Source organism: Dendrobates tinctorius, unplaced genomic scaffold (assembly GCF_039654945.1).
Source record: "Dendrobates tinctorius isolate UK_male_01 unplaced genomic scaffold, ASM3965494v1 ptg000143l, whole genome shotgun sequence".
In the NCBI taxonomy this organism is placed as follows: domain Eukaryota; kingdom Metazoa; phylum Chordata; class Amphibia; order Anura; family Dendrobatidae; genus Dendrobates; species Dendrobates tinctorius.
In genome coordinates this window covers 37,137,437-37,163,838 of record NW_027361810.1, presented here as the reverse complement: position 1 = coordinate 37,163,838, position 26,402 = coordinate 37,137,437, and the positions used below count along the sequence as shown (strand labels likewise).

The 26,402-nt window shown below is 41.1% G+C and overlaps 1 protein-coding gene across 1 annotated transcript in view; it reads right to left on the bottom strand.

The window, feature by feature from the left end:
- CSRNP3 (cysteine and serine rich nuclear protein 3) overlaps nt 1–24,909 on the bottom strand; it is a 126,236-nt gene extending 101,327 nt beyond the window's left edge. The window contains exon 1 of the mRNA XM_073545771.1: nt 24,742–24,909. The gene's annotated coding sequence lies outside the window, so the exon portion shown is untranslated. The remainder of the gene's footprint in view (nt 1–24,741) is intronic.
- Nucleotides 24,910–26,402: the final 1,493 nt, after the last annotated feature.

Below are 26,402 nucleotides of genomic sequence, written 5' to 3'. Positions count from 1 at the left end.
CAAACAACAAACCATTCACAAAAATCTCAGAATCTTTACGAGTGACCAAGTCAGCAATTTGGTATATTTTTATAAAAGTAAGAGTGCTTAGGCAAGCTCAACATCACCAAAAGGTCTCATAGTTCATGCAATAAACTAGACAGGATGATAACAGATTTATTTTCTTTGGTAAAGGAAAACTCTTTTACAAGCTCTATCTGAGGCAAAATTGCAGAAGGCAGTGATTGAGATGAGCCTATCATCAAGAGACACCTTCATGAAGGTAACTCCAGAGTGTTATTGTCAATGGAACCAAAACTGGTTACAGGAAGCTAACCTCTTTTTATGTATGAACAACGTTCCCACCTTTTTCTAGGACTTGGTTGGATTACCCCCCTTCCCTTCAATAATCCCTTCTTTCTATTTCTATTTTTTCTAATTAATTTGTTGTGTTATATAGAATGATCCAGGCTCAAATTTATATATAAAGAATTGTGACAATAAAAATAGTGGAGGCAGTGGAATGGTGTGTCCATGTATGGCACCAATAAAATTTGGTCACTGGTGTTTCCTGATGATGTGCCTCTGAATAGAAGAAGTAGGAGAAATTTTTAGGTATTTAGAGCTATAGATTCTGCTCAGATTTAGTCAAAGGCTTCAAAACTGATTTAATCTCAAAAACAACCCAAAGAATTCTTAAAAAGGTTATCCTATGAAAAACATTTACCATGTATCAACAGAATAGGTAATAAAGATATGTTTACTGAGGGTCTAGCTGCTAAGACTACAACCAATCATGAGAAAAGGGGCCATATATGACCACCACCCTGACTTCTCCATTCACATATGAGAATTTGGGATACCCAGTCTCCTGATTGGTGGGGTTCCAGTGATCAGACCCATAGCAATTGTGTATTTTTCACCTATCCTTGAATAGGAGAAATACTGTATATATTTTATAGGACAACACCCTATAAATTAGAGTAATGGTTATAACAAGGGAACACATGCAAAAGCAGAGAGCTACTCCAAAGCTCTACAGAGAAACCAAGAGATTGGTGCATTTGATGGATAGCCAATTATTAGAATGGGCGGTAATGTTATATCAATCATGACGTCTAGATGGACAACTCACTAGGCGGTAAGAGACAGTCCCCATTTATGTTCAGGTAGTGATAAATCCCTCATTGTTGAGGTGCTTTTCATGTCAGAAGAAGTGATCTGAAGTGGACAACCTCTGTACTTGCAGTTGTCAGCAAGTGTCTTCTATACTTATGTTCATGATATGGAAATGATAGTCCGATAGTCCCTTGTGTTACTGAATCTTAATGTGATCTTACCTAAAAGTTCTCCTGAATGACTTCAATCCATTATGTGAAGCTTATCTGCCTCCCGCAGTTATTGTATTGATCGTGATGTCATATGGACTATTGATGTTGTCCTAACATATGCAGATAGGCTTACTGTAGAACATCTGTGTGTTGTGTGCTACATTTAGCTATGCGGTTTACAAGATAATTGCACTTTGGATACGGGAATACAGACCAACACCGAGAAGTTCAAAAGAGACACTTGTAACAACAATCCAATTGCATGTGTTCTTCATTGACACAACATCGTCGGCAAGGAAAATTGAGTGGGCATGAAACCCTTATGTAGACAGTGCCATCACAACAAAGGTGGAGTCCAATGCAACCCTGTTGTCTCATTTTTGCAGAAGGGAAAAAAAATGTATAGCTAGACTATACACGCAGAAAAAATGTAAAAAGTCTATAGTCTTGGATCTTCTGACCCTACTTGTTCACATCTCTTTCCTCCATTTATTTCCCTGGCCCAGGGCTATTCTGTGGACATAACCTAGGAGTTCTTGCAAAAAAAGCCAGGTTCCTATCAAAGGGTGAAAGTGTGAACACCAGGGAGCCTTTGTGCAAGTGACTCATTAAGCATGTACCCATCTCCATGTACATCATTTTTGGACAGAACATCATATTGCACTATTTTTAATGCTATACTGTATCTGTAATCATTTTTTTCTTCTGTTAATATTTTGCTGACGTCTCGCACCCTTTAATGCTTCCTTTATCCACAGCAGACACCTTTGATTTTATGACAATCTTTTGATACTGATATTTAATGCAATCCACCTCCTACAAAGCTTTTCTCTTCAGAGCTTTCTCTACGGTAGCAAATCTCTATTTTTATCCCAAAACACTTACAGATTTCCAAGACTTTGTGCGGTTGGTGAATTTCCCCACAACACTGATACATGCAAAGTCCTTTAAAGCTGCTATTGATTTTTACAAGCAAATGGAACCATTATTTCATAGACATTATAACAGTTGTGCATTACTTAGCAGCGCGATGCCTGCCATGCACAGCTACTGTAGATCTCAACGTACATTGCAAGACCCAATTACGAAGATAGACGTCCAACAAAGCAACAGATCAAACCAAGGTTCTGTATTGACTGTCCGTGTCTATCCAATACATTCCGAAAATCTGTCTCCAGGAACAAATATTAATGCATTGCCTGCAGTGATGATATTAGCTCCTCGAAGATATGAAGCTTATTTTTATTGGAAAAGGGGTAATTTGGATTTTACGAAAAAAAAATTGTGAAGAATGGACCTTAGAAGTAGAAATTGAGCACATTCTGGAGCTCAGTACAGAGTGGTCTAGTACCATGGATGACTAAGGAAGTGTCAACTGGTTCATTAGATGGCTAAGAATGGAGTGGTATGCCCATGGTCCTAGGGTTTTAGGTATTTCAACCCTGCAAAGTTCAGTCTTTCACACCATACAAAGCCTGACTATGGTACAATAGGTTCTAGACTGCAGTACACAGACCAGTATTATGTATAGCCCTATTAATATTCTTTTGGCTGTCCCAATGGCATGTGGGATCATTCCAGCAAGTGCGAAAACGGTCCTGACCAGATTATGATGCTCATGGAGATGTAAGAAAGGAGAAGGATGCTCGTACATTGTAGTTCCGCTGAGTGCAAAGAGCCTTTAACCAGAGTAGACATATAGTGCAGATAACAAATAGTGCCTTAGCAAAAAACAAAAAACAAAGATCAGCTATGGCACATCAGGATGCTGAGAAAGGAGTGACTGAAAGGTGACCTACGAAAGGATATGTCTGCAGTGTGACATGAACTATTGGCACCCAAATGGACACCTACCAAATGAACTCAAACAGTTGTTAATAAAGTTCAATTCATATGTGATGGAGATTGACACTGTAGAGTTTTGGTGCATATTTATGTGATGGAGATTCACATTGCAGAGTTTTAGTGTATTCTGTGATGCAACTTCAGCCTGTCTTTTTTTTGCCTCCTGCTTGTGATAGGCATCTTCCTGTCAGCTTTTACAAGTAGGGGGCAGGAAAAAAGGCTGATGCTGTAGCTCGTGAGAAACATTGCATATTCATGCACACAGCAAACCCACAGGTGGTAGAGAAAGTCATTATAGCTTTAAAATTATGCAGCCATCAATGTATGGATCCACTTACTATATCACAACTGTCCTATGTAAGGGAGAAATTATATCTTTAGCTGCATGTCAGGACGTAAGGAGGCAAAAAGAGTGTGGGGCTTAGAGGAGAGAGACATCTGACAGGTGACAGGGAGGAACTGATAGGTAAAGAGGTCATCCCATGGTTCACAGGAAGTTAGAGGGTGACTTCCTGCCACACAGCAGAGCAGGTAGTGGACTGATAGGAGACAAGACAACACAGCTGCCCTGTAAAGAAAGACTCCAAATTTATGGTTTTAACTTGGCTGGAATAAAACATATTACGCAACTACAATATTGCTGATGAGCTAGTATTATATGTGCAAAAAATGTATTGGAGTGCTGCTTTAATTTTTATATCTCATTTATGATCTAATTTGTTAGAATGCTTTCCGAAATACATTAGGGACCGTGACTTTCCCAGCATCACCCTCATCATTGTGCTTTCTTTTCATCCAGGGATCTTCAGCTGATGAGGAATATGATTAGCAGAATGATTATCCAAGTCCCAGCATGCAGTGCAGACGATGACAGGACGCTCCTGCCCGTCCTGGCAGATTCCATCAGGTATATAATGTGCAGCTTGATTATGACAACCTCCTCTCATTATCAATCATTCTCCTCCACAAACGTGTGGCATTTATGCACAGGGCTGCCCTGTGTCTTTCCTGATGATAATAGCAGCCATTATCCTTAACTCTTTCATGCCGGCAGGAATAATTTCCATCCATTGCATTGTCACCTCGTTCTCTCTCTCCTGCTGCAGAACAGCACGTTTTCTATCACCGCGCAGAAGACAGATATCTCGCAGCCATATGGTATGTTTTGCAGCTCGGAATCATGGTTGCCATGGCAACTGAGAGAAGAGACGAAGCAGGGTTTACATCGGTGTAATGGACGACATCTGGTGGGAAATCACTGGCTGGCACTAGACATTCTTGGAAGAAATCATCTTTGGAAGTGAATAATTATTTTAACCCTTCCACTTCTGCTCACGTCATAATACTTGGCGTAGAATTTAATGCGGGTTTACTATCATCCCTATCCTACATGTCTGGGCAGGACGTAGAGTGTCGTTCATCCTGATCTACCTAGTTCACAAATAGAAGGAGAGCCCTAAGGAGACATAACAGATGAGGCTGGATGTTACTTTCTCCACCAATGGGCATTTATTTGCAATATAAAGGGGTTGTTCGACCCAATCGAAACTGATAAAGAGGTATGGATGAGGTTAAAATAAAATCTGGCCTTCTTATTCTCCGATGCAAGCCTCTCCTGTGGTCTGGAAGCAATAACGTCAGCATTCATCTGTGACAAGATGTGATGAGATCGGGCTTGCCATGACAGCTGTGTGTCTGCTGAAGGTCCCCGTCACTGCCATGTTGGTGTTCCGGTGCTACAGGCTGCTGGGCTTAATAAAAGATCATAATTTGTATAATATTATGCAATATAGAACTATAACAGCTTATAGTATAAGCTACTAAATGATCACAGGTTCAGATACCCTAGGGGGGAAAGGTAAAAAAAAAACAAAAAAACAAAACAAACTTAAAAAATGGAAAAAAAAAATAATGAAAACATAAAAGTTAGAATTACCATCTTTTCCCCTTTCAAATATAAGGAAATAAAAAAAAGCATATTCTTTTGCCTAGTCCAAAAAAGTCCGATCAATCAAAGCGTAAAATTATTTAATCCATATGGTAAGTGTCATGATCCAGTCCAGAGTTTGATTTCAGCTGTCTTCTCTCTGGACTGGTCATGCGAGGGTTAATCCCCTCTGCCTCATTTTGGAGCTGGCTGGGCTATTTCAGTCCTCTGCAGCTTGCGGGCCAGTGTCAGCTATAGTTCATGCTTCCAGGCTAGGGCCACTGACTCATATACCCTAGTGATCCTTCTGCCTCTGACTTCCCGTATTTGTGTATGACTCGGCTTGATCTCTGGACTCCACCTCTTGTTTCCCATCTCTGATTCCACGCTCCCCGACTGGCTTTGACTCTGGCTTGTACCCTGACCACGTCTTACTTCTCACGTTTTGGATACCTCGTTCTCTATAGGCTCTGACTTTTGGCTTCTCTCTGACTACGTGCATTGCTGTGACCTCTGGCACTTCGTCTTCCTGTTTGTTGCTGACTCCGGTTGGTCTGACCACTCTTTCGTTACCTGTGACACCTGTGCTGCTGCTCTGTGTTACTATGCTGTGCGTGTGCAACCCCTCTTCCCTCACCAGCACCCCCTGGTGGAGGTTGCACTGTACTGCACTGCACTGCAGCAGCACATTACAGTAAGTTCTGTAATAAAAAAAAAGTAAACACAGGTTTACTTTTTTTCAGCCACCACATTATTAATAATAATAATAATAATAATAATAATGGCCTTCAGCATGATCTTGAGCCATGACGACTTGATGGATGAATGCTAGGTAGGAAGATCAATCTTGTGCAAATGTGACACCCCACAGTCCGGTTGTCACAGTGATATTACCTCCCTCTAATGGGTAAAGTCATGCTTGGAGGCAGAAAGGGGCCCCCATGCCAGGTAATACATTAAATCACAGTTTCCTGCTGCAAGTCAGAAAAGGGAGATGCCTTATAAATGCTGGCCAGCTGAGCTGAGGGGGTTGTCATGGAAACAAAGCAGCTGTGAGCTGTGAGGAGAAATGATGACAGTTAAACGTGGGGACGTGAGGTAAAAGGATCTTTCTGGAAGATCCTGTCAGTTCAAGACAGGCAGCAGATCTGACAAGAGGAAAAGGACACGAGCAGAGACTGAGAGACTCTAGGGAAGCTAAAATACTGCATATAGCAGACCCCTGAGTGAAGCGCTAATAAAGAGAAAAGGGACATCAGAGTCCTAGGCTGACAGGAACTGTACGTCCTGATAGCTGAATCTGAAAGTACAGGGGATTGTAAATTCCTGTGCACATTGATCACCTGAGAGCACGGCAGCGGATAAGGAGCCCGGGGCCGACGGTGAAGAGAACGGTACACGTGGAATAGGCTCATGCTGACAGCCGTACAGGTTAGTGAAACCATCATGACTAGAGGGTCGCAGCATAGTTATATACAGCGGAGACCCACACACAAAGCGCAGAAAGGAAGGTCCTAAATCCCCACCTGGCAAGGTGGATCCCCTGAATGCCTCCAGGCGAGCTGGACTCATTCCATCACCTGTATGTGGTACTCCGGACTGCAACCTGTTACCAGTAAGAGGTAAAGAAACTGCACCTCTCTGTGTCTTTCTCTCATTTATCTGCACCCCAAGGTTTACAGCCATTTTTACTATTTATTTAATATCTTTGCCCTGGGACTACAGCCCTACCTGTGGAGGGCTACAACATCATAGCTGCGCCCAACATCCATCCCAGAGAAGCAACACCACAGCGCTGGTCACCTCTGACTAGAATACCACAGGTGGCGTCATGTATTTCACCATCTAATAACTTTATTTTCATTTTTTTACCGCATAAATACCACACAACTTTCCCCTATTTTATTACTGGACGCCGCTGGGCCACGGACTGGGTCGCCACCGCCATGACACCGTCCCCCATGGAAGTCGACGGGCCCGGTACCGAGTACCCCCAGGCCCCGTGGGGCACTCTACAAACCTAGAGAGATCCATCAGGGTCTTCTCTGCCATTATTTTGATAGTGTCAAGCCATCGTGTTGCTGGTCTTCCTCTGCGCCTTGTTCCTTCTATGCTTCGACCATGATGTCCTTCTCCAGTGATCGCTCTCTTCACATGATGTGTCCAAAGCAGACAAGTCGTAATTTGGTGATACTTGCTTCAAGTGACTTGTCTGTCTTGATTTTTTTTTAAAATTGATGTTTATTCTTGCTGCCATCCATGGTATTGATAACATCCTTTTCCAGCACCACATTTCGAAGGCGTTGATTCTTCTCCTGTCTTGTTTCTTTACTGTCCAGATTTTGCATCCAGTCACTACAAGGAGTGCAAAGCTATCAAAAAGTCTCAATGTTCACACATTGTGGGGGTGTTTTTTTTGTATTTTTTTGCATTTTTTTTCTCCTTCGTTTTTCTCCACGTGTTTTATAGCACCAACAAAGTGATTGAGATTTCTGATACAGGAAAGATGTATATCTTTGTACCGTGTTAGCCAGTGGATAGAAAAATATTCAGGATTGAGAGTCCTCAGTGGTTGATACCTTTTAATGGCTAACTGAAAAGATGGTAGCACATTGCAAGCTTTCGAGACTACTCAGGTCTCTTCATCAGGCTAGACTAATACAAAATCTGAAGTCACATATTTATGCACAATACAGCCAAGAAAAAATGCAATAGATAAGACAAGTGACGTGAAGCAGAACTATCAATATGGGAGAGGGAGAAACATAAATATAAACATTGGACCAGTTCATAGATAAGGAGTCCGGATGTTTTATGGTCCTCTGATTGGGGTCTAGTTCTGTGTTGCCCCGCAAGGTTTTAAAAGGAAATTCCTTAATTGATGTAAAAAGACATAAATCCATGCGCCACATTCATTCCAGCACTGAGAGTGTCAAAGTTCGTCATAAATTTGTACTCCCAAACATGTCTCTCTCTCTGAGAATTGAAGTTACCTTTCAATACCAGTAATTTCATATCCATGCTGCTGTGATCAGGGATACAGAAATGTTTTGCCACAGGTAGATCCATTCTTTTTTCTCTTATTGTGTGATGATGAGAATTCATCCTTGTTCTCAGTTTTTGCCCGATCTCCCCCACATACAGACCCCCAGTTGGACAATTAGTACAAATAATTAAGTACACCACATTAGATGTAATGCAGGTGAAAGCACCTGGGATCTTGTAGTCCTGATGTGAGATTTCTGAAAACCTCATGAGGACGCTGCTTATTTTTTCCTTTCATATTTCAAATCTGCAGCATGTTGATACTTTCAGTGTTTTTGTAGTTTTTTTTCCCACTCAAATGAATAATAAAAAAAAGCATAAAAATGTGTGCAAAAATTCAGTAACAGAGAACGCATTTTACAAAGCGTTTTTCCTGCCAACACTCGAGTATTTTCAACAGATGTATCTGCTGCAAATACTGGATGTTTACACATACCCAAAACGGTACCAATATAAACTACAACTTGGCACGCAAAAAAAACCAGCTCTGAAATATCACTATAATAATAAAAAGTAACTACATAAGCTATCTCCGCAGTTGTGCTGTCCTAGAGAATCATGTTGTCGGGTCATTTTTACTGCACGATGAATGTTGGAAAAACGAACCCCACAAAAAATTACATAAAAATTGTCTTTTTTTCAGCACTTGGAAGGTTTCCATTTTTTCAGTACGTTATAGTCATAATAAAATAGGTGTCAGGCAAGCAAGAATTCCTCTGTTACTCTTCCTGGAGTTGTATAAAAAATTTGACAAATGGGTGGTGCTATTTTCCTAAGGAATAGTGTGTGTCCCTGCACAATCTAAGGGTGAGTGCACACGCTGCGGAATCACCTGCGGATTTTTCCGCTCGGATTTGCAGGTAAAGTGACCTGCTGTTTTCCTGCGGATTTGCCAGCGGTTTTTCCCCTGCGGATTGACACCTGGACAATGGAAAACGTTTCAAACCGCTGCAGAATCCCCAGAAAGAATTGACATGCTGCGGATTTAAAACCGCAGCAAATCCGCAGCATGTGCACTGCGGATTTGAAATCCTATTGGCTAACATTGTACTGTACAATGTCTGTGGAACTGCTGCGGATGCGCAGGGCCAAATCCGCTGTCGATCCGCAACAGAATCCGCAGCGTGTGCACATATCCTAAGGCCTCCGTCACATGTCCATATAAAACACGCATGTGAAAAACTGATGCCTGCTCATGAGTGTTTTCCATTATTGTGCCATCCGTGTTTTTCTGGTATGTATAAAAAAATAATTAAATTTCAAAGTTTCTCCGATATTTTGCAATGTTAAACACGTAGAGTACATGTACTGCACACAGATGCCATCCTTGGGATGTATGTGTTTTTCACGGACCCATAGACTGGTATTGATCCTGGTCATCTGTGCCGCTGGAAAAAAAAAAAGAAATATCTCTGTTGTTCACGGGAGACTTTTAAGCTGCAATGCTCCTCTGGGAAATATGCAAATTGTCTCTTCAGAGAGAAAAAGGACTAGAACTCTAGGGTCACCTATAGGGAGTAGAGATCCTAAAAGTCAATATCGACTCTCCAACCAACCTTGTCACATGACTTAGGATAAAAGCCGAAAGCAGAATCTCAATTTGCAAACACTGTGTTTCGGGGTACTGCCCCTCATCAGTGCAAAGTGTGAGATCTGGTTTGGCTGGGTGAAAAATGTGGTTCACATAGACACACAGACCGTGTGAAGATTACTGCAGGTTACAATGGGTACGTGTGGTACCCGTGACAAAAACAGATACCACACATACATGTGACTGGGGGTCTTACATAGCCAGCATTGATTATACAGTGTTGGGGCATGTTGGAAAAAACCTTGATGACAAGGAAAATGGTATACATACATTTCAATGGGGGGGGGGGTAACAGGAATGGCTTAATGCAGAGTTCAGTAAACATGTGACCCCAATTTTTGCCTCATTTCAGATTGGAAAATTTGTTTTTTGGTAGTTGCACCTTGCCCAAATTGTGCAATAAAACCTAATTAAAACTTCCCATGTAACCAAAAATGGTATTTCTATAACCGTCAGCTCACCATTCCAAAAAATCCCTCATCATCACAGCTCCATCGCTGAAAATATAAAAATGGATACAGGTCTCAGAAAATGGCGAAACGGAACACATTTTTATTATGACGTCTTGAATTTTTTTTTCACCACCAAAATTTAAAAGCAAGCGAACCTATATAAGTTTATTTCCGTAATCATACTAATCTGGAGAATCATGTTTCCAGGTCATTTTTATCACCCAATAAATGCTATTAATATGAAACCCCCCAAAAATGTTGTGTTTTTTTTTCACCATTTGACCACATTTGTGTTTTTTTTTCATTCAAAATCACAACTCATCCTGCAGATAGAAAAAAAAACAATTCCTATAGTCAAATTTCATCAGCAAAAGAAAAAAAAAAAATATATGACTCTTGGAAGAAAAGGGGAAGAAAAATAAAAAGTGCAAAAATGAAAATTTGGAAGGGGGATAAGAGGTCCTAAGGCTATGTGCACACTCTGCGGATTTTGCTGCGGATCCGCAGTGTTTCTGGCCCTGCGGGTCCGCAGCAGTTTTTGCTGCGTTGCACAGTACCATTGTTTTCAATGGTAAAACCAAAAACGCTGTGCACATGCTGCGGATTTTTCCGCGGGTTACAATCCGCAGCATGTTAATTCTTTGTGCGGATTCCGCTGCTGTTTCACACCTTATTCATTGTGAGGTGTGAAACCGCAGGGCTAAACCGCTAAAACTTTTGACCTGAGAATTTACCTGCAGATTTTTACAAATCTGCGGTGAAAAATCCGCAGCTCTCAAAACTACGTCTGCACATAGCCTAAAGATTCAAGGGATCAATTTAATTTAGGGTAAAATGAGGGGAATTAGATAAAAAATCCACTCATTATCCTTAATTTTCTTTTCAGAGAAGAGTAAACCTTTTGTCATTCCCCTAATTAACGGGAGCATAGACACGCGGCTCTACATAGTCATCCATTAAGACTGCTACATCTTTAAGAGCCGCCATATAGATCCTTCCTCCTCCAAGAAAGTCCCAGACTGCTACGATCAGGTCAATAGCTTTTAAGCAAGGCCAGGTCGAGGAACCTATACGCCTTGTATTTGCATTGTCAGTACCTGAAGAAAATGCACTTTAAGATACTGCGCGGTCTCAGACCTCCGGTCACAAATACAGCAGCTTGATGCTTTCCGACAGCTTGAACATGTATGCTCAGACAAAGGGAAGCGCGCGCACAATCTGCCCATGGAAAAGTCACTTCCTATTACCTTCCAATTGCAATCAAATTGAAGAATACAACTATGAAGGCGTCACTCCTGTTTACAGTGAGATCTGATTTAATAACGGTTCAGCCCGGTAGAGAAAACACATAATACACTGTAACTGATGGTAACCTTGTAGTAACCAAACATGTAACAGCCATACATCATTTATACAGCAATGTCTGCGTCTCCGTACAGCCAGCATTTAGTCAGCGGCAAACATATTGCCGGCACTATGTCATCGCCTGTAATATTTATACTGGATACAAAGTGGTTTAGTGCAATCATGTATCTGCATGCAAGGCCCAGGACAGTTCTGGAGAATTAATAAGCAATGAAACTACTTTTATGGCATTGTACATTGCTGGGCAATGAAAGAATAAGGTTGCATTGAGTTATTCCGAAGGTTCCTTTGGCGGTCAAAGATTGCGGGGAGTTGTAGTTTTGCAGCTTTGGAGCTGCAGGCTGGAGATCAGTTCATAAAACAATTGCAATTTGGCGCAAATGTTACAATTTCCTCTGCCAATGATTTGATTGAAATTTTCTTTAGTTTCTAGTTATACTGTTAGGGTATGTTTCCACGTGGCGTATTACATCCGGATTTGCTGCGGATTGAACACTGCGTACACAACCACGAAACCGGACATGCGGCGCGTCTTTTTAGAGTGCAGCATGTCTGTTTACCTTGCGGAGACGCTTAGTCCCCGGCAAGGTGAATAGCCTACTCTATGTATACGCTGCAGTGTTCAATGAGCACATCCGGAATCACCGCACGTTCAACAGGGGGCGGCGCTTTGGGCAGAGCGGGCTTTCCGCTCCTTCCAAAGCGCAAGGAATGCGCTGAGTGGAAACATACCCTTAGACTGGTCCATGGAACTAACTAAAGGTTCAGGAAGCAAAATTTAGAACCAATGCCTTTCTTACTAGGGACGATATTCTTTACTTATTAGACGTTGCTTATATAGCGCCATCATGTTCCACCGCGCTTTGCGGACTTTACCATCACTGTCCCCATTGGGGCTCACAATCTAAATTCAGTATCAGTATTTCTTTGAAGTGTGGGAGGAAACCCGAGAACCCAGAGGAAACCCACGCAAACATGGGGAGAACATACAAACTCTTTGAAGATGTTGTCCTTGGTGGGATTTAAACTCAGGACCCCAGTGCTGCTAACCACTAAGCCACCATGCTGCCCATTGATGTTATGTTCTATGTGTACAATGATATCATTCATGACATGTCCAGCGGGCGTGATGGTGTGGGCTCAAGAGCCAAGCTCGCTCTATTTGCAGTGGATTCCAGCTGAGTTGGCACCTGCCTCTAATTGGCATGATTGCAATTTAACCCCTTTGATGCAGTTGACAAAAGTAATCATTGCATCTAAACGGTTAGAATCTACATCACCCCCCCCACTGAGCAATCATGGGGTACCGTTGGGTTATCATTTCTCTGATAAGAGCAGGGCTTTATGGAGAGCCCAGAAAAACAAATACAACTACAATGCAGAAATATACCAAAGTATCGCAGTAATGATCACAAACTCAAGTGCACTAGTGGGTTTAAAAAGAATATTAGGAATTGCATGAATTTTTAAAATATTATAAAAAAGAAAATATAAAAGTTTGAGTCACCTCCATTTTCCCGTTTCTTAACAGACCCTTTCACTAACTCAAAAGTTTCCATTTTTGCTCTTATTTTAAGTATTATGTTTCGTTTTTCTTTCTTGTCTTTTTTTTTTAATTCTCCAAACGATTCCAGAGATATGGACCTTTTTATTTACTGATAATTTTTACAGTCTTTACAAGGATTCTTTGTAGGCATGTCATTTGACTGTTCTACATAATACTCTGTGCGCAAGGACTCTTTGGAAAACGCTATAAAAATCAGCACCAAATAAAAAGGCCCATATCTTTGCAAACGTATGGCTGATTTAGAGAAAAACAAAACAAAAACAACAACTAAAAATGAATACACAGGGGACCAGTGGGAATAAAAAAGAGCAAAAGCTGGCCAATTTTACCTTGGTACCGGGTCCTCTTTAAATAAATAAATAAGCATAATGGACTATTATTGCATCTGTAAAAGTAAAAAAGAAAAATGCCGAAACTATTGTTTCTCTGTCACTTTTCCTTCACAACAAAAATATTTTAAAAAGAGTTTAAAAAGCTGCTTGTACCCCAAATGGTACAAATAAAAACTCCAGCTCTCCTTGCAAAATCAAAAAACAGGTTCTCAATTGTCTGAAAAATAAAAATAAATGGCTCTAGAAAAGTGAGTATGAAAGAAATAAAATAAAAAAAATAATAATATGGTAATGGAGGGGAAGAGGATGTGGACATCATGTCTATAGCTGTGAGGGAGGGAGGCCTATCAGGGCTCATACTCACTTGCGAGACACTCGCATGATTCTTGTGCGAGACTCTCACATGAAAACCTGGCGCTGCCGCCGGCACTCGGACCGGAGCGTGCGGCCGCATAGAAATACATGTAGCCGCACGCTTCGGTCTGAATGCCGGCGGCAGCGCCAGGTTTTCATGTGAGCGTCTCTCGCAAGTGAGTATGAGCCCTTAGATTCATTTCCACTGGTGGGCTCAAGAAATCACAGTCCAACAAATACGTTATGCATATGTACAAATGTTACAAGGTGGGTGCAGCATATTAGCCACCCACCTCAATGCCCCTTCCCAGTGAAACTCTGATTAAGGCCGGGATCACACATGCGAAAAACACGGATGAGTCTTGCATGCTAATACCCGGCACTTGAATCGGAGCATTCGGCCGCATATCAATACATGTAGCCACACGCTCCGCTCCCGAGTGGCGGCGGCAGTGCCGGGTATTAACATGCAAGACTCGTCCGTGTTTCTCGCATGTGCGATCCCGGCCTAAAGCTCACAATCCTTTAAGCCATAATATTTACAAATGCAAACATTTCAGAATAAAAGGAAAAATGTGCGACAATGACCGTGACAGTATGTAAAAGGTGCTGACATAGAACGACATCTGTGTTATGCACCAGGCTGCCGCGTTTCGGCAGAATAGGAATTCCTCTAGATGCCATGATGACCTACATTTTCCACCCTGACTCAGTACTGACATTTTCTGAAGTTTCCAGATTTTACACATTAAATAAGAAGCTTTAGAGGTCTCCAGTGAATATGAATGTTAATCTCAATAATCTAATTAACAGTTAGTGTGTGTCATGTACTAATAATATGTACAGTTGTGGCCAAAAGTATTGACACCCCTGCAATTCTGTCAGATAATACTCAGTTTCTTCCTGAAAATGATTGCAAACACAAATTCTTTGGTATTATTATCTTCATTTAATTTGTCTTAAATGAAAAAAACACAAAAAGAATTGTCGTAAAGCCAAATTGGATATAATTCCACACCAAAGATAAAAAAGAGGGTGGACAAAAGTATTGGCACTGTTCGAAAAATCATGTGATGCTTCTCTAATTTGTGTAATTAACAGCACCTGTAACTTACCTGTGGCACCTAACAGGTGTTGGCAATAACTAAATCACACTTGCAGCCAGTTGACATGGATTAAAGTTGACTCAACCTCTGTCCTGTGTCCTTGTGTGTACCACATTGAGCATGGAGAAAAGAAAGAAGACCAAAGAACTGTCTGAGGACTTGAGAAACCAAATTGTGAGGAAGCATGAGCAATCTCAAGGCTACAAGTCCATCTCCAAAGACCAGAATGTTCCTGTGTCTACCGTGCGCAGTGTCATCAAGAAGTTTAAAGCCCATGGCACTGTGGCTAACCTCCCTAGATGTGGACGGAAAAGAAAAATTGACAACAGATTTCAGTGCAAGATTGTGCGGATGTTGGATAAAGAACCTCGACTAACATCCAAACAAGTTCAAGCTGCCCTGCAGTCCAAGGGTACAACAGTGTCAACCCGTACTATCCGTCGGCATCTGAATGAAAAGGGACTGTATGGTAGGAGACCCAGGAAGACCCCACTTCTTACACCGAGACATAAAAAAGTCAGGCTGGAGTTTGCCAAAACTTACCTGAAAAAGCCTAAAACGTTTTGGAAGAATGTTCTCTGGTCAGATGAGACAAAAGTAGAGCTTTTGGGCAAAGGCATCAACATAGAGTTTACAGGAGAAAAAAAGAGGCATTCAAAGAAAAGAACACGGTCCCTACAGTCAAACATTGCGGAGGTTCCCTGATGTTTTGGGGTTGCTTTGCTGTCTCTGGCACTGGACTGCTTGACCGTGTGCATGGCATTATGAAGTCTGAAGACTACCAACAAATTTTGCAGCATAATGTAGGGCCCAGTGTGAGAAAGCTGGGTCTCCCTCAGAGGTCATGGGTCTTCCAGCAGGACAATGACCCAAAACACACTTCAAAAAGCACTAGAAAATGGTTTCAGAGAAAGCACTGGAGACTTCTAAGGTGGCCAGCAATGAGTCCAGACCTGAATCCCATAGAACACCTGTGGAGAGATCTAAAAATGGCAGTTTGGAGAAGGCACCCTTCTAATATCAGGGACCTGGAGCAGTTTGCCAAAGAAGAATGGTCTAAAATTCCAGCAGAGCATTGTAAGAAACTCATTGATGGTTACCGGAAGTGGTTGGTTGCAGTTATTTTGGCTAAAGGTTGTGCAACCAAGTATTAGGCTGAGGGTGCCAATACTTTTGTCTGGCCCATTTTTGGAGTTTTGTGTGAAATGATCAATGTTCTGCTTTTTGCTTCATTCTCTTTTGTGTTTTTTCATTTAAGACAAAATTCAATGAAGATAATAATACCAAAGAATTTGTGTTTGCAATCATTTTCAGGAAGAAACTGAGTATTATCTGACAGAATTGCAGGGGTGTCAATACTTTTGGCCACAACTGTAGTAAAAGTTCCCCCTTTTGACCTAAATCCTTCTCTCTTTAATATATATATAGATTTTTTTTTAGAAGTGATCAAAAGATTTGCATAAGGCCGGGGTCACACTTGCGAGAAACTTGCACGAGTCTCGTGTCTCAATACCCCGCACTGCCGCCGTCACTCGGACCGGAGCGTTCATGTGGATAGAAATAAATGCCTCCGAGTGCCGGCGACAGTATTGAGACGCGAGACTCGTGCGAGTTTCTCGAAAGTGTGACCCCGGCCTTAAACAGAGTCTGACAGCAGAAAATGATTGTTCAAACTGAGCACAGGCGCTCAGTGCACCCTTGACGTGGCTGAGTGGTTCAGTGCACCTCCCCACTTGCTTGTTTTTCATCTATCTCCAGCTTTCTCTGGTTCTTGTAAAGCCAGAGCTGTCAATCAAAAAACAGAGGGTTGGAGAGAGATACAAATCAAGTGGTTGGGAAGGTGCACTGAACTGTTTGGCCACACAGACGGTGCATCAAGTGCCTGTGCTCGGTTTGTACAGTCGTTTTGTGCTGTCAGAATCCTTTAATGAACTTTCTTAAGTATGGAAAATATCTGCACATTAATATTTATGGCATATTTGTAGGATACATCTCATGCTTTATAAGTAATGGCCAAACTTCTCAGCTGTTTTCTAAACTCCCGTAGACTTTAACCGAGAGAATAGTGCACACGTTCAGCTCCTCTCTCCTTTTCTTCCAGCGATGGATGGATGCAACATAAATGACAATGGTCACAATAGCCCTTCTCACCCCCCCACCCTGAATAAATCTGATCACTGATGCCCTATTTTTATTCTCTTTGGAGCCAACAAGGAACTTTACTGTCCCTCCAGTCTCATAAAGTATAATGGAGCAACAGAGCGCATGTTCATCCCCTACTCCATTCAGAGTCTCGGGACACTCATTCTGATGATCAGTGGGGGCCTTCACTGTGGTGGATACCCTAGATATCACATCTGGGTGATTACTTTCAACATTGCTGCTCTAATGGTAGATACAGTCAATTTATCATTTAACTGAAGAGCTCAAAAAAAGAGATAACGGGATCGGGGCATTTTGCAAAACAAAAAGGTTACTCTGACAACTAGAAAGAAATGTAGACATTTATAAATATGTAAAAATAAATTAAATAATCAGCTCACAATTTGTCATGATTTTGAAAAAAATTATTGAAATCTTTAACAAGTTGATTAAGGAAGTAAAATAAATATCATTCCTATGGGAATTTAGGAAGAATCCTAATAATAACAACGTATAAAAATAGTGATGTGTAGAAGTAAATTGTACTGCCTGAGGTTGTGTATTTCTATAAAGGATCTATCTTGCGAGGCATGAAAAGTCACAATGGGATTATCTACTGCGGTGTGAGAATACTAATAGTTGAATGCTCTGTTTAAACGGAACCCGTCACCTACAAAAATGCAGAAAAAAAGCATTTTAATCATGTTTGGCAGTGTAGCTGGAGATGCGGCTGCAGGAAGACAAAGAAGTTATATTTCCCCTGCAGCCGATCGTTTCCAGCCATCAGGGCGGTGCAGGGAACATTTACAGTCATCGATTGCTGCACAGTGAGTGTGTTGTAATCACTCCCCGGCACTTTGATTGACAGCTTGATCTGCACACATACACTGCAGAACAGGCTGTCAATCAAAGTGTCGGGGAGTGATTATAGCACTTTCACTGTGCAGTGATTGATGACTGATCACTGTCCCCTGCACTGCAGCGATGACCAGAAGCAAGTGGCTGCAGGTAGAATAAAATGTCATTTTCTCCCTGTAGCTGCTGCTCCAGTTACATTTCCTAATATGATTAAAACCCTATTTACCTGCAGTTTATCACTATATTTGCAGGTAAATTGTGGTTTTGTAGGTGACAGGTTCCCCTTAAATGCTTTTAAAAATAGGCTTGTAACAGACAGAAGGAAATTGGCTTCTTCCCACACACAATAGGATGCAAGTAGTGATGAGTGAGTGTGCTCGTTCAGCTGGGGTCACACTTATGAGTGCAGTGCGAGAAACTCGCGTGAGTCTCTCGCCTCAATACCCGGCACTGCCGCAGGTGGTTTGGACCGGAGCGTTCAGCTGCATATAAAGACATGCAGACGCACACTCCGGGTCCCAAGTGCCGGGTATTGAGGCGAGAGACTCACGCAAGTTTCTCGCATTGCACTTGCAAGTGTGACCTCGGCCTTACTCGAGTTTTCCGAGCATGCTCGGGTGTTCTCCGAGTATCTTGGGCGCGTACGTAGATTATGTTTGTGTCTCCGCAGCTGCATGATTTGCTGCTGTAAGACATCCTGAACACATGCAGGGATTGCCTGTTTGTTAGGAAATCCCCACATGTATTCATAATCTACGAGCATGCCCAAGCTACTTGGAGAACACCCGAGCATGCTCGGAAAGCTCGATTAAAGCTGGGGTCACACTTGTGAGTGCAATGCGAGAAACTCGCGCAAGTCTCTAGCTTCACTGCCCCCGGTGGTTCGGACTGGAGCGTTCAGCTGCATAGAAAGACATGCAGCCAAACACTCCATCCCCAAGTGCCGGCGGCAGTGCCGAGTATTGATGCGAGAGACTTGCGCGAGTTTCTCGCATTGCACTCGTAAGTGTGACCCCAGCCTAACGAGCACACTCGCTCATCACTAGATGCAAGGCTTCATGAAAAACAGCATTTAAGGCCGGGATCACACTTGCGAGAAACTCGCACCTCAATATCCGGCACTCGGGACCGGAGTGTGCGGCTGCATGTATTTATATACAGCCGCACACTACAGTCCCAAGTGTCGGCAGCAGTGCCAGATACTGAGGTGCGAGACTCGTGCGAGTTTCTCGCAAGTGTGATCCCGGCCTAATGCAGTTTCTCTGTGGTTTCAGGAGTTTTATATTGGAGAGCACAGATCTCGATGTGAGCAGAGGACAGGATACATATGAGAAAGATGTGAAGTTTGTTAATTGTTAAATTAAAAAGCAGCATTGCTCTAGTAATCACTCATTGTTTATCCAGGCTCAGTACTGTATAATGGGGCAGTTCCTGGTACTGCAGCTCAGAATCACATTGTCAGGTCATTTTCACTACATAATGAATACTGTAAAAACAAAACACCAAAAGAAAAACGAAAACAAAACAAAATTGTGTTTTTTTTCGTCATTACAACACACTTTTTGAATTTTTTTTTACATGGAATGGTAAAATGTATGATGTCCATCAAAGCTACAACTCATCCTGAAATAAACATGCCCTCATATGGCTATGTCAACAGAAAAATGAAAAAATTATAAGTCTTGGAAGAAGCGGAAGAAAAAAATGGAAGTTCAAAACCAAAAACCTGGGAGAAGTTAATTTTTTTTTCTACTACAAAACCTTCAAAAAACTCCTGCAAAGTCACATAAGATATTATAACATTAAAGCTTCCTACAGCCTCCACTAGAGGGAGCTTCGGAGCTTACTTCATACTGTGTTATTAGTGCGTTTACTATACACCGCTTTTCTCCAAAAATAAGACATAAGGGTCTTTATTTTCATCCGTTCCTCTAGACTCCTGCAGTTAAAGGAGCTTTGGTGACATCATCGTCACATGACCGTGAATTCACCAAAGGTCTTTAAGTAGTTTTAATCTTGGAATAGAATTGTTCGGGGCCCTTAAGAGAGTGGGTTCCGTGGTTAATTGACTAGTTTATCTACCTCCCCCCACAACGCTAGCCCTGGGGGTAGGTCTTATTTTGGGGGAAGCACAGTAATAACTGTGTTCTGTAGGTGGCCAGCTCCCCCTATTGATGGCAGTATGCAGTCAGCTCCCCCTATTGATGGCAGTATGCAGTCAGCTCCCCCTAGTGGTAGCAGTATGCAGTCAGCTCCCCCTAGTGGTGGCATTATGCAGTCAGAATATTATTGTCTGTGTTCCAGCTGTATATGGAGAAAAATGAAATACATTATGATACAGAATAAATTATAATATATCACCTAGAGTATATTATAATATATTATAAAATATAAAACTAAATTCATAAACACAGACTTTTTAACTGTATTTAGATTAAATAAAAAAAATTGATTTAAAGCTGATTATTCACTTTTTCAACGTAATTGTTTTTTTTGTTCTATTACTGAATGTTATTTTGAGGCAGTTTAATACATTTAGTATTAACATTTTTTGTCACTAGGAAATAAACATTTCTCTTTAATTACACTTTGTAAATGTACGATTTTGTGTCGGCTTATAGGACGGAATGTATCAGACGTTCACGGAACATTCTTTTTTTATGAAAGGTTAGCGTTGCCATGACAATCCTTCTAGTTACTTAGTGGTGGGCATCTGACTTTTACAATAAAGAGCACTTTAGTCTGGACAGCCGTGGACCATGATTGCGGGATGGATCTCTGGGGGGGGGTCATGAATATAAATTTGCTCTAAAAAGGAACTGAAGCAAGGTGGAAAAAAAGAAATGCAGAGTTTGAGACATACTGGGGGGAATTAACTACGTCTAGTGCACACCTGCTAATAAATTTGGCGCATTGTTGGATGTGTATTAAACTGAAAACAGATGTAATCCAACAGGTATAGAAGGGATCATGATTTACATCATTTTCGGGTGTAAATTTAGGTAAATCTGTGAACCCCACTATTACCCCTTGTCCACATCGGCACTAACCACCCCTGTTACTGTCATTAAAGAGGACTTGTCAGCTACCATAAATACTTACCACTGGTCTCCTGAATCTGACATTGTTTTTCTTTTGTTCCTGATCCTCTCCATTCCTGAGAAATCCTTGTATTTAAATCTAGTCATGTTAGCCAAGTGGGCGTGGTCATCAAATGAGTTTAGGGGCACACCCATTTGGTTAACAAAACTAGATTTACATGCAAGGTAGAAGCAGATATGCCTCAAGGATGGAGAGGCACGGGAACAAAAGAAAAACCACGCCAGATCCACGAGAACAGTGGCATTTACACCAAGTCTACAATTGGTAAGTATGGTAACTAGCAAGTCCTTTTTGAAGAAGTTGCCCTCTTTGACAAGCTCTACAGGTGAGAAGGGTAATTGATGCCCCCAGAAGTCGTCTTAAATTATTTCACAATTGTCCTTTCAATAAGTAACACTGTATATGACAGGTCCTCTACAGAGAAAAAAATTTGTGTTCTCCACTCTGGCAGCGAAATAACTATCCTATAGACTGAGGATCCACCTCTATGTTATTAAAATTGTAAAATAAGTTATATATTTTGTAATAGAAAAAGACAAAACCTCCAGCTACCGTCCCAAAAATTTTTTGTAGAAAAAACAAGTGAAAAAATATTATTAAAAACATAATCTATTCTATTATTTCTAAACACTGTTTTTCGATGATTCCTTTGTATCCCCGTTCATACTGCACCCACACACGCATATGATACACCATTTGAAAAGTAAACTTTCCCCCTTCAGCAATAAAATAGCCAAACAAACCACACATCCACGATTTTATTACTAAATACAGTTTAAACATTAATTTTCATAAACCTGCAGTAAGAAAAAATGGCCTGCAGGTGGCACCACAGTACCCCAAAGCACACTATCAACACATTTGTATACATGCACTGCTTTTTCGTGGATTACTTCGCCCCACCCACACACATAATACACCATTTGAAAGGTAAACTTTCTCCCTTCAGCAAGAAAACAGCCAAACAGACCACACATCCATGATTTTATCACTAAATACAGTTTAAACATTAATTTTCATAAACCTGCAGAATGACACAATGACCTGCAGGTGGCACCTCAACTGGAAAACATTTTTTTGGCCTCTACTTATCAAAACAATATATTGTATTACCAAGCTACATATATAAATACCTGTCTGTGATCATCATCTCATGAAATACATTTACATTTGACCAGCTTGCTTTTTCTAAAATTGCCTGCGACCCCCAACGACCCATGTGCGAAAATTTTGCATGGGCCAAGCTAGTTTATTCAAATGCTCTAAAAGCAAGAAATAAAGCTATGATTAAGATTGTGGTAGCGCTTCAAACACGTAGGCCTAAGGTTATGTCTTTTTTTTGCTTTTAGCACAGCACATTCAAAAAAATGAGGTTTTTAATAATATTTTTCCACTTGTTTTTTGAAAAAAATTTTTTTTGCTGTAGCTGGACTTTTTGTCTTTTTCTCTATAGGTCTACTTACTTGAAACCGGGAATAAACTTGACAACCTCTTGAAAACCCGTTATCACAACTGATACAGCTCTGTGGGGGAAGATTCATTCTAACCTGCATTTTGTTCTATTTCTAAGAGTCCAGTGGGTGGTTCCACTCATGACTGACCGCCTCGTTTGTGAATATCTGCCTATGGAGAGAGCAGTGAATCATGATTAGAGCCGCCCACTGGACTCTAAAGCATGGAACGACCAGAGATTTAAATGAATAGTTCTGCTGAATCACCTTCCACAAACCTATATATCAATCCGTTCAGCTCCTCTTGCTCTGTCACATGATGACTGCTATGCAGACTGCATTTTTAACATGACAAGATCCCTTTAAATAAATGTTATCACTGGTCAGATGAGTTAAGACGATGGTGAATGGACGTGACCGCTCTCGTTGGTGTATACCACCACTGATGGTAATTCTCACAGATGGTACTGGTCGAGGCCTTGCCTCCATATTGTGTATATAGCAATAGATGGTACTAAAAATGTAAAATCTCAAAATCTTCCTACAAATATGATCCTTAGGACAGCACTTATTTTTCATTAATGTCTTCGCTCCAATCAGTTTCAGTATCTCAATATATTTGATGCCGGTCATGGTACGTAGCGTACGGGTATGGTGGGTATGTTTATGGTGCAAACTTCCACCGCCCACCCCAGTCATGCTGCATATTACGGTCTAATGTCTACAGCTTGGATCCTGGATGATTTTAGGGTTCTTTACAATAATCAACAGCACCGGACTGAGGTGGCAATGGCCCACCAGTGACATTAATTCTGGGTGCCGCTGTTCAGTCACATGAGATATTTCCCGACCCTTCTTAACAAATCTGACTCTTCTTCTATACAATAATAAACTGGACGGTTTGTATAATGAATGAAGAGATGCTTCCTTTGTCTGTACATATCGCATTCAGTGTACTATGCCAATGACTGCTCAGGAATGGGTATGGAAGGCTTCCTCCTGTATGGGGGGGGCCCACCGGAGGATTCACCTGCCCTCCTGTAGGCCAGTCCGAGCCTGATGAACAATAATATGTCCAGATATCGGATGTTCCTTTGGTACTAGTTACTAGCGAATTTGGATTCAATTGTGGCCTGTTAAGTACAATGCCGCGTAATTATAAACTAAATGCACATCTTCTGGTGAATTAGTCAAAAAGAACCAATCTCCATTGTAAGAATTAGCAGATATAGTTAGGATTTTTTGGCCAACTTTTTTCTTTTCCAATTGATACGGCGCTGATGAGGCAGAGCTGAATTTGTCACAATTTTTCGATAGATTATTTTATAGATTTATCAACAGTCCAAAGTGACATTAGGTGTGCCAAATTACAAACCCAGCTCTACTGCATTTGTATCATAGAACAATAGAGACAAGTAGCATCGAAAGAATAAAAAGAGAAAGATGAATAGATAGAAGATAAAAGTGTTCACGGGAAGATGATTGAATGAAAGATAGACAGATAGATAGATAGATAGATAGATAGATCATGGATGTATAGATAAATAAATAGATAATGTATAAATAGATTACTATATGATAGGTAGATCAGATGATAGATATATATAGAATGGTTATATATATAGAGATATAGAAAAATAGATAAATGGATAGATTATAATGTAAAACTTGATAGATAGATAACAGATAGCTAGATAGATGATAGATAAATAGATAGATAATAGATAGATATGAGAGATAGATAATAGATCAATAGATATGAGAGATAGATACATAGATAGATAGATAGATAGATAGATAGATAGATAGATAGATGTGAGAGATACATAATAGATAGATAAATAATAGATAGATAATAGAAAGATAGATAATAGATCGATAATAGATAAACACATTCTATATGTTCACACGACTAAAAAACTAGACATTTTACTCCAGATATTATTATAATTATTAATAATAATAATAATAATAATATATGATCATTAATACAGCACTGTAATAAATGTGAGGTTGAAATTAAGCAACATTTTCATGGTAAAAATAAGGAAATCTTGAATTGGCCCTCATGGATTACATAAAATGTCAATCATTGTGCAGTATTGGTAATTCATTCCATAAAGGTTTATATAGGTTTACACGCTTCATTATATATAATGCAATATATCTATATCCATATCTATATGATGCAGCCAAACCTTCTTTATGTCCCCTCCAGCCCGTGGAGCATTGGATGTGGCGATGCTACACAAAGCATTGTGCTTCAATAGAAAAACAAGGCAAATATGACTTACCCAAACGAGCCTGTGTGGTAGCGACACTGGGGCCCGGGTCACTGTGGCATAAAATGCTGTATTTAGCAGATGATTAGTGATGCTCGTGTGGCCTCAGTGCAGCCGGTGCATTCTGCATGGAGCGCTGGGATATTCTGCATCAGATCTGCACTCTACACAATAGCCCCTTTCCTTCTGCATGAAGCCGCACAGCCTCTCAGTGGCCGATGCTGCCAGTGTGATCACATGGGACTCGTCTCAGCATCTCTGCCATTACACAGGGCTTTACATTTGTGTGCCAGGGAAAGCTAATGGGCAAAAAAAAAAGAAAGATTGTGCACTTACAAAATAAACGCGAGCGATCGGCAAAGCTGTCGAAAAGATTCAACATTTAATCACAGAGCGGCTGTAAAATAACATTAGGATCATAGAGCGGCATATTATAATGTGTATACAGAATGTACAGTATGTGTTCGGGGTTTATAGCTTTATAGCTAGAATTACATTAGGGTCACGTGGACAAAAGAATCAGGATACGTCCACATTACACCCAAGAGATCTGTAATGACATCCCAGTCTATATCTGAGAGCATTCATTTGGCATTTATCCCCTCTCTCCACCATTTGCAGTCTTTCTGCAAGATTTTGGAGGTGTCTGTGGGAATTTTTGTCTACTCATCCAGAGGTCAGCCATTGAGAAGAGGGCTGGTCTCAGGCTCGGACTGGTCCATAGGGTAACAGGGCAATCCCCCGGTGGGCTCCTATGCAGATCTGGGCCCCAACCCCTCTGTATGGGCAGTACTTGGCATAATTCATGTGATTCACTCTGTACAGAAAAAAGCAACATCTCATCATTCATCATTAAACAAACTAAACCTACCCAGTTTATTATTACATAGAGATATAGGTAAATTTGTGGATGGGGGTAGTGCAATATTTGTAGGCATGTAAAAAGTGGGCCCCCAAAGTCAATGTTACTGGTGGGCCCTTTCCAGCCCAGTCTGACACTGGCCAGGCTCATAATATCTGTACTGGTTCATCTTAAATGTGTTGGATTGATCAGTTCTTCTACATCAACCCCACCCATCCATGCCTTTATGGACCTGGCTTTGTGCTCTGGTCACAGTCATGGGGAACAGAAAAGGACCTTCCCCAAACTGTTCTCACAAGTTGGAAGCTACCATTGTTCAAAAGGTCTTGTATGCTGAGGCATTAAGCTTTCCCATTACTAGAAGTAAGGGTCCGAGACTGATCCCTGAAAAACAATCTAAGTATTATCTGTCCTCCCCCAGACTTTACAGTGGTCACAATGCCGTCACGCAGATAATGTCCTCCTGGCAGGCACCAAACACTGACTGGTCCATTAGACGCCAGATAGAAAAGCATGATATGCCTCTCCACACTACACATTTTTCACTGTTCCAGAGTCCAGTGGTGGTGGCTTAACCCCACTCCATCTGCCACATAGCATTGTGCTTGGTGATGTAAGGTTTGCGTTTAGTTGCTCAACTATGGAAACCCAAGCTGTGAAGCTACCATTGGGCAGCTTTTGTGCAATTATGAAATAGGCAGAGCTTTGGAGATTTTTATGTTCTGTGCTATCCACATAATATAGAAGAACGGTCACAAAATTATCAGCCACATAAACAATATCTTTGTATATATTGTGAGGTAGTGCTGTC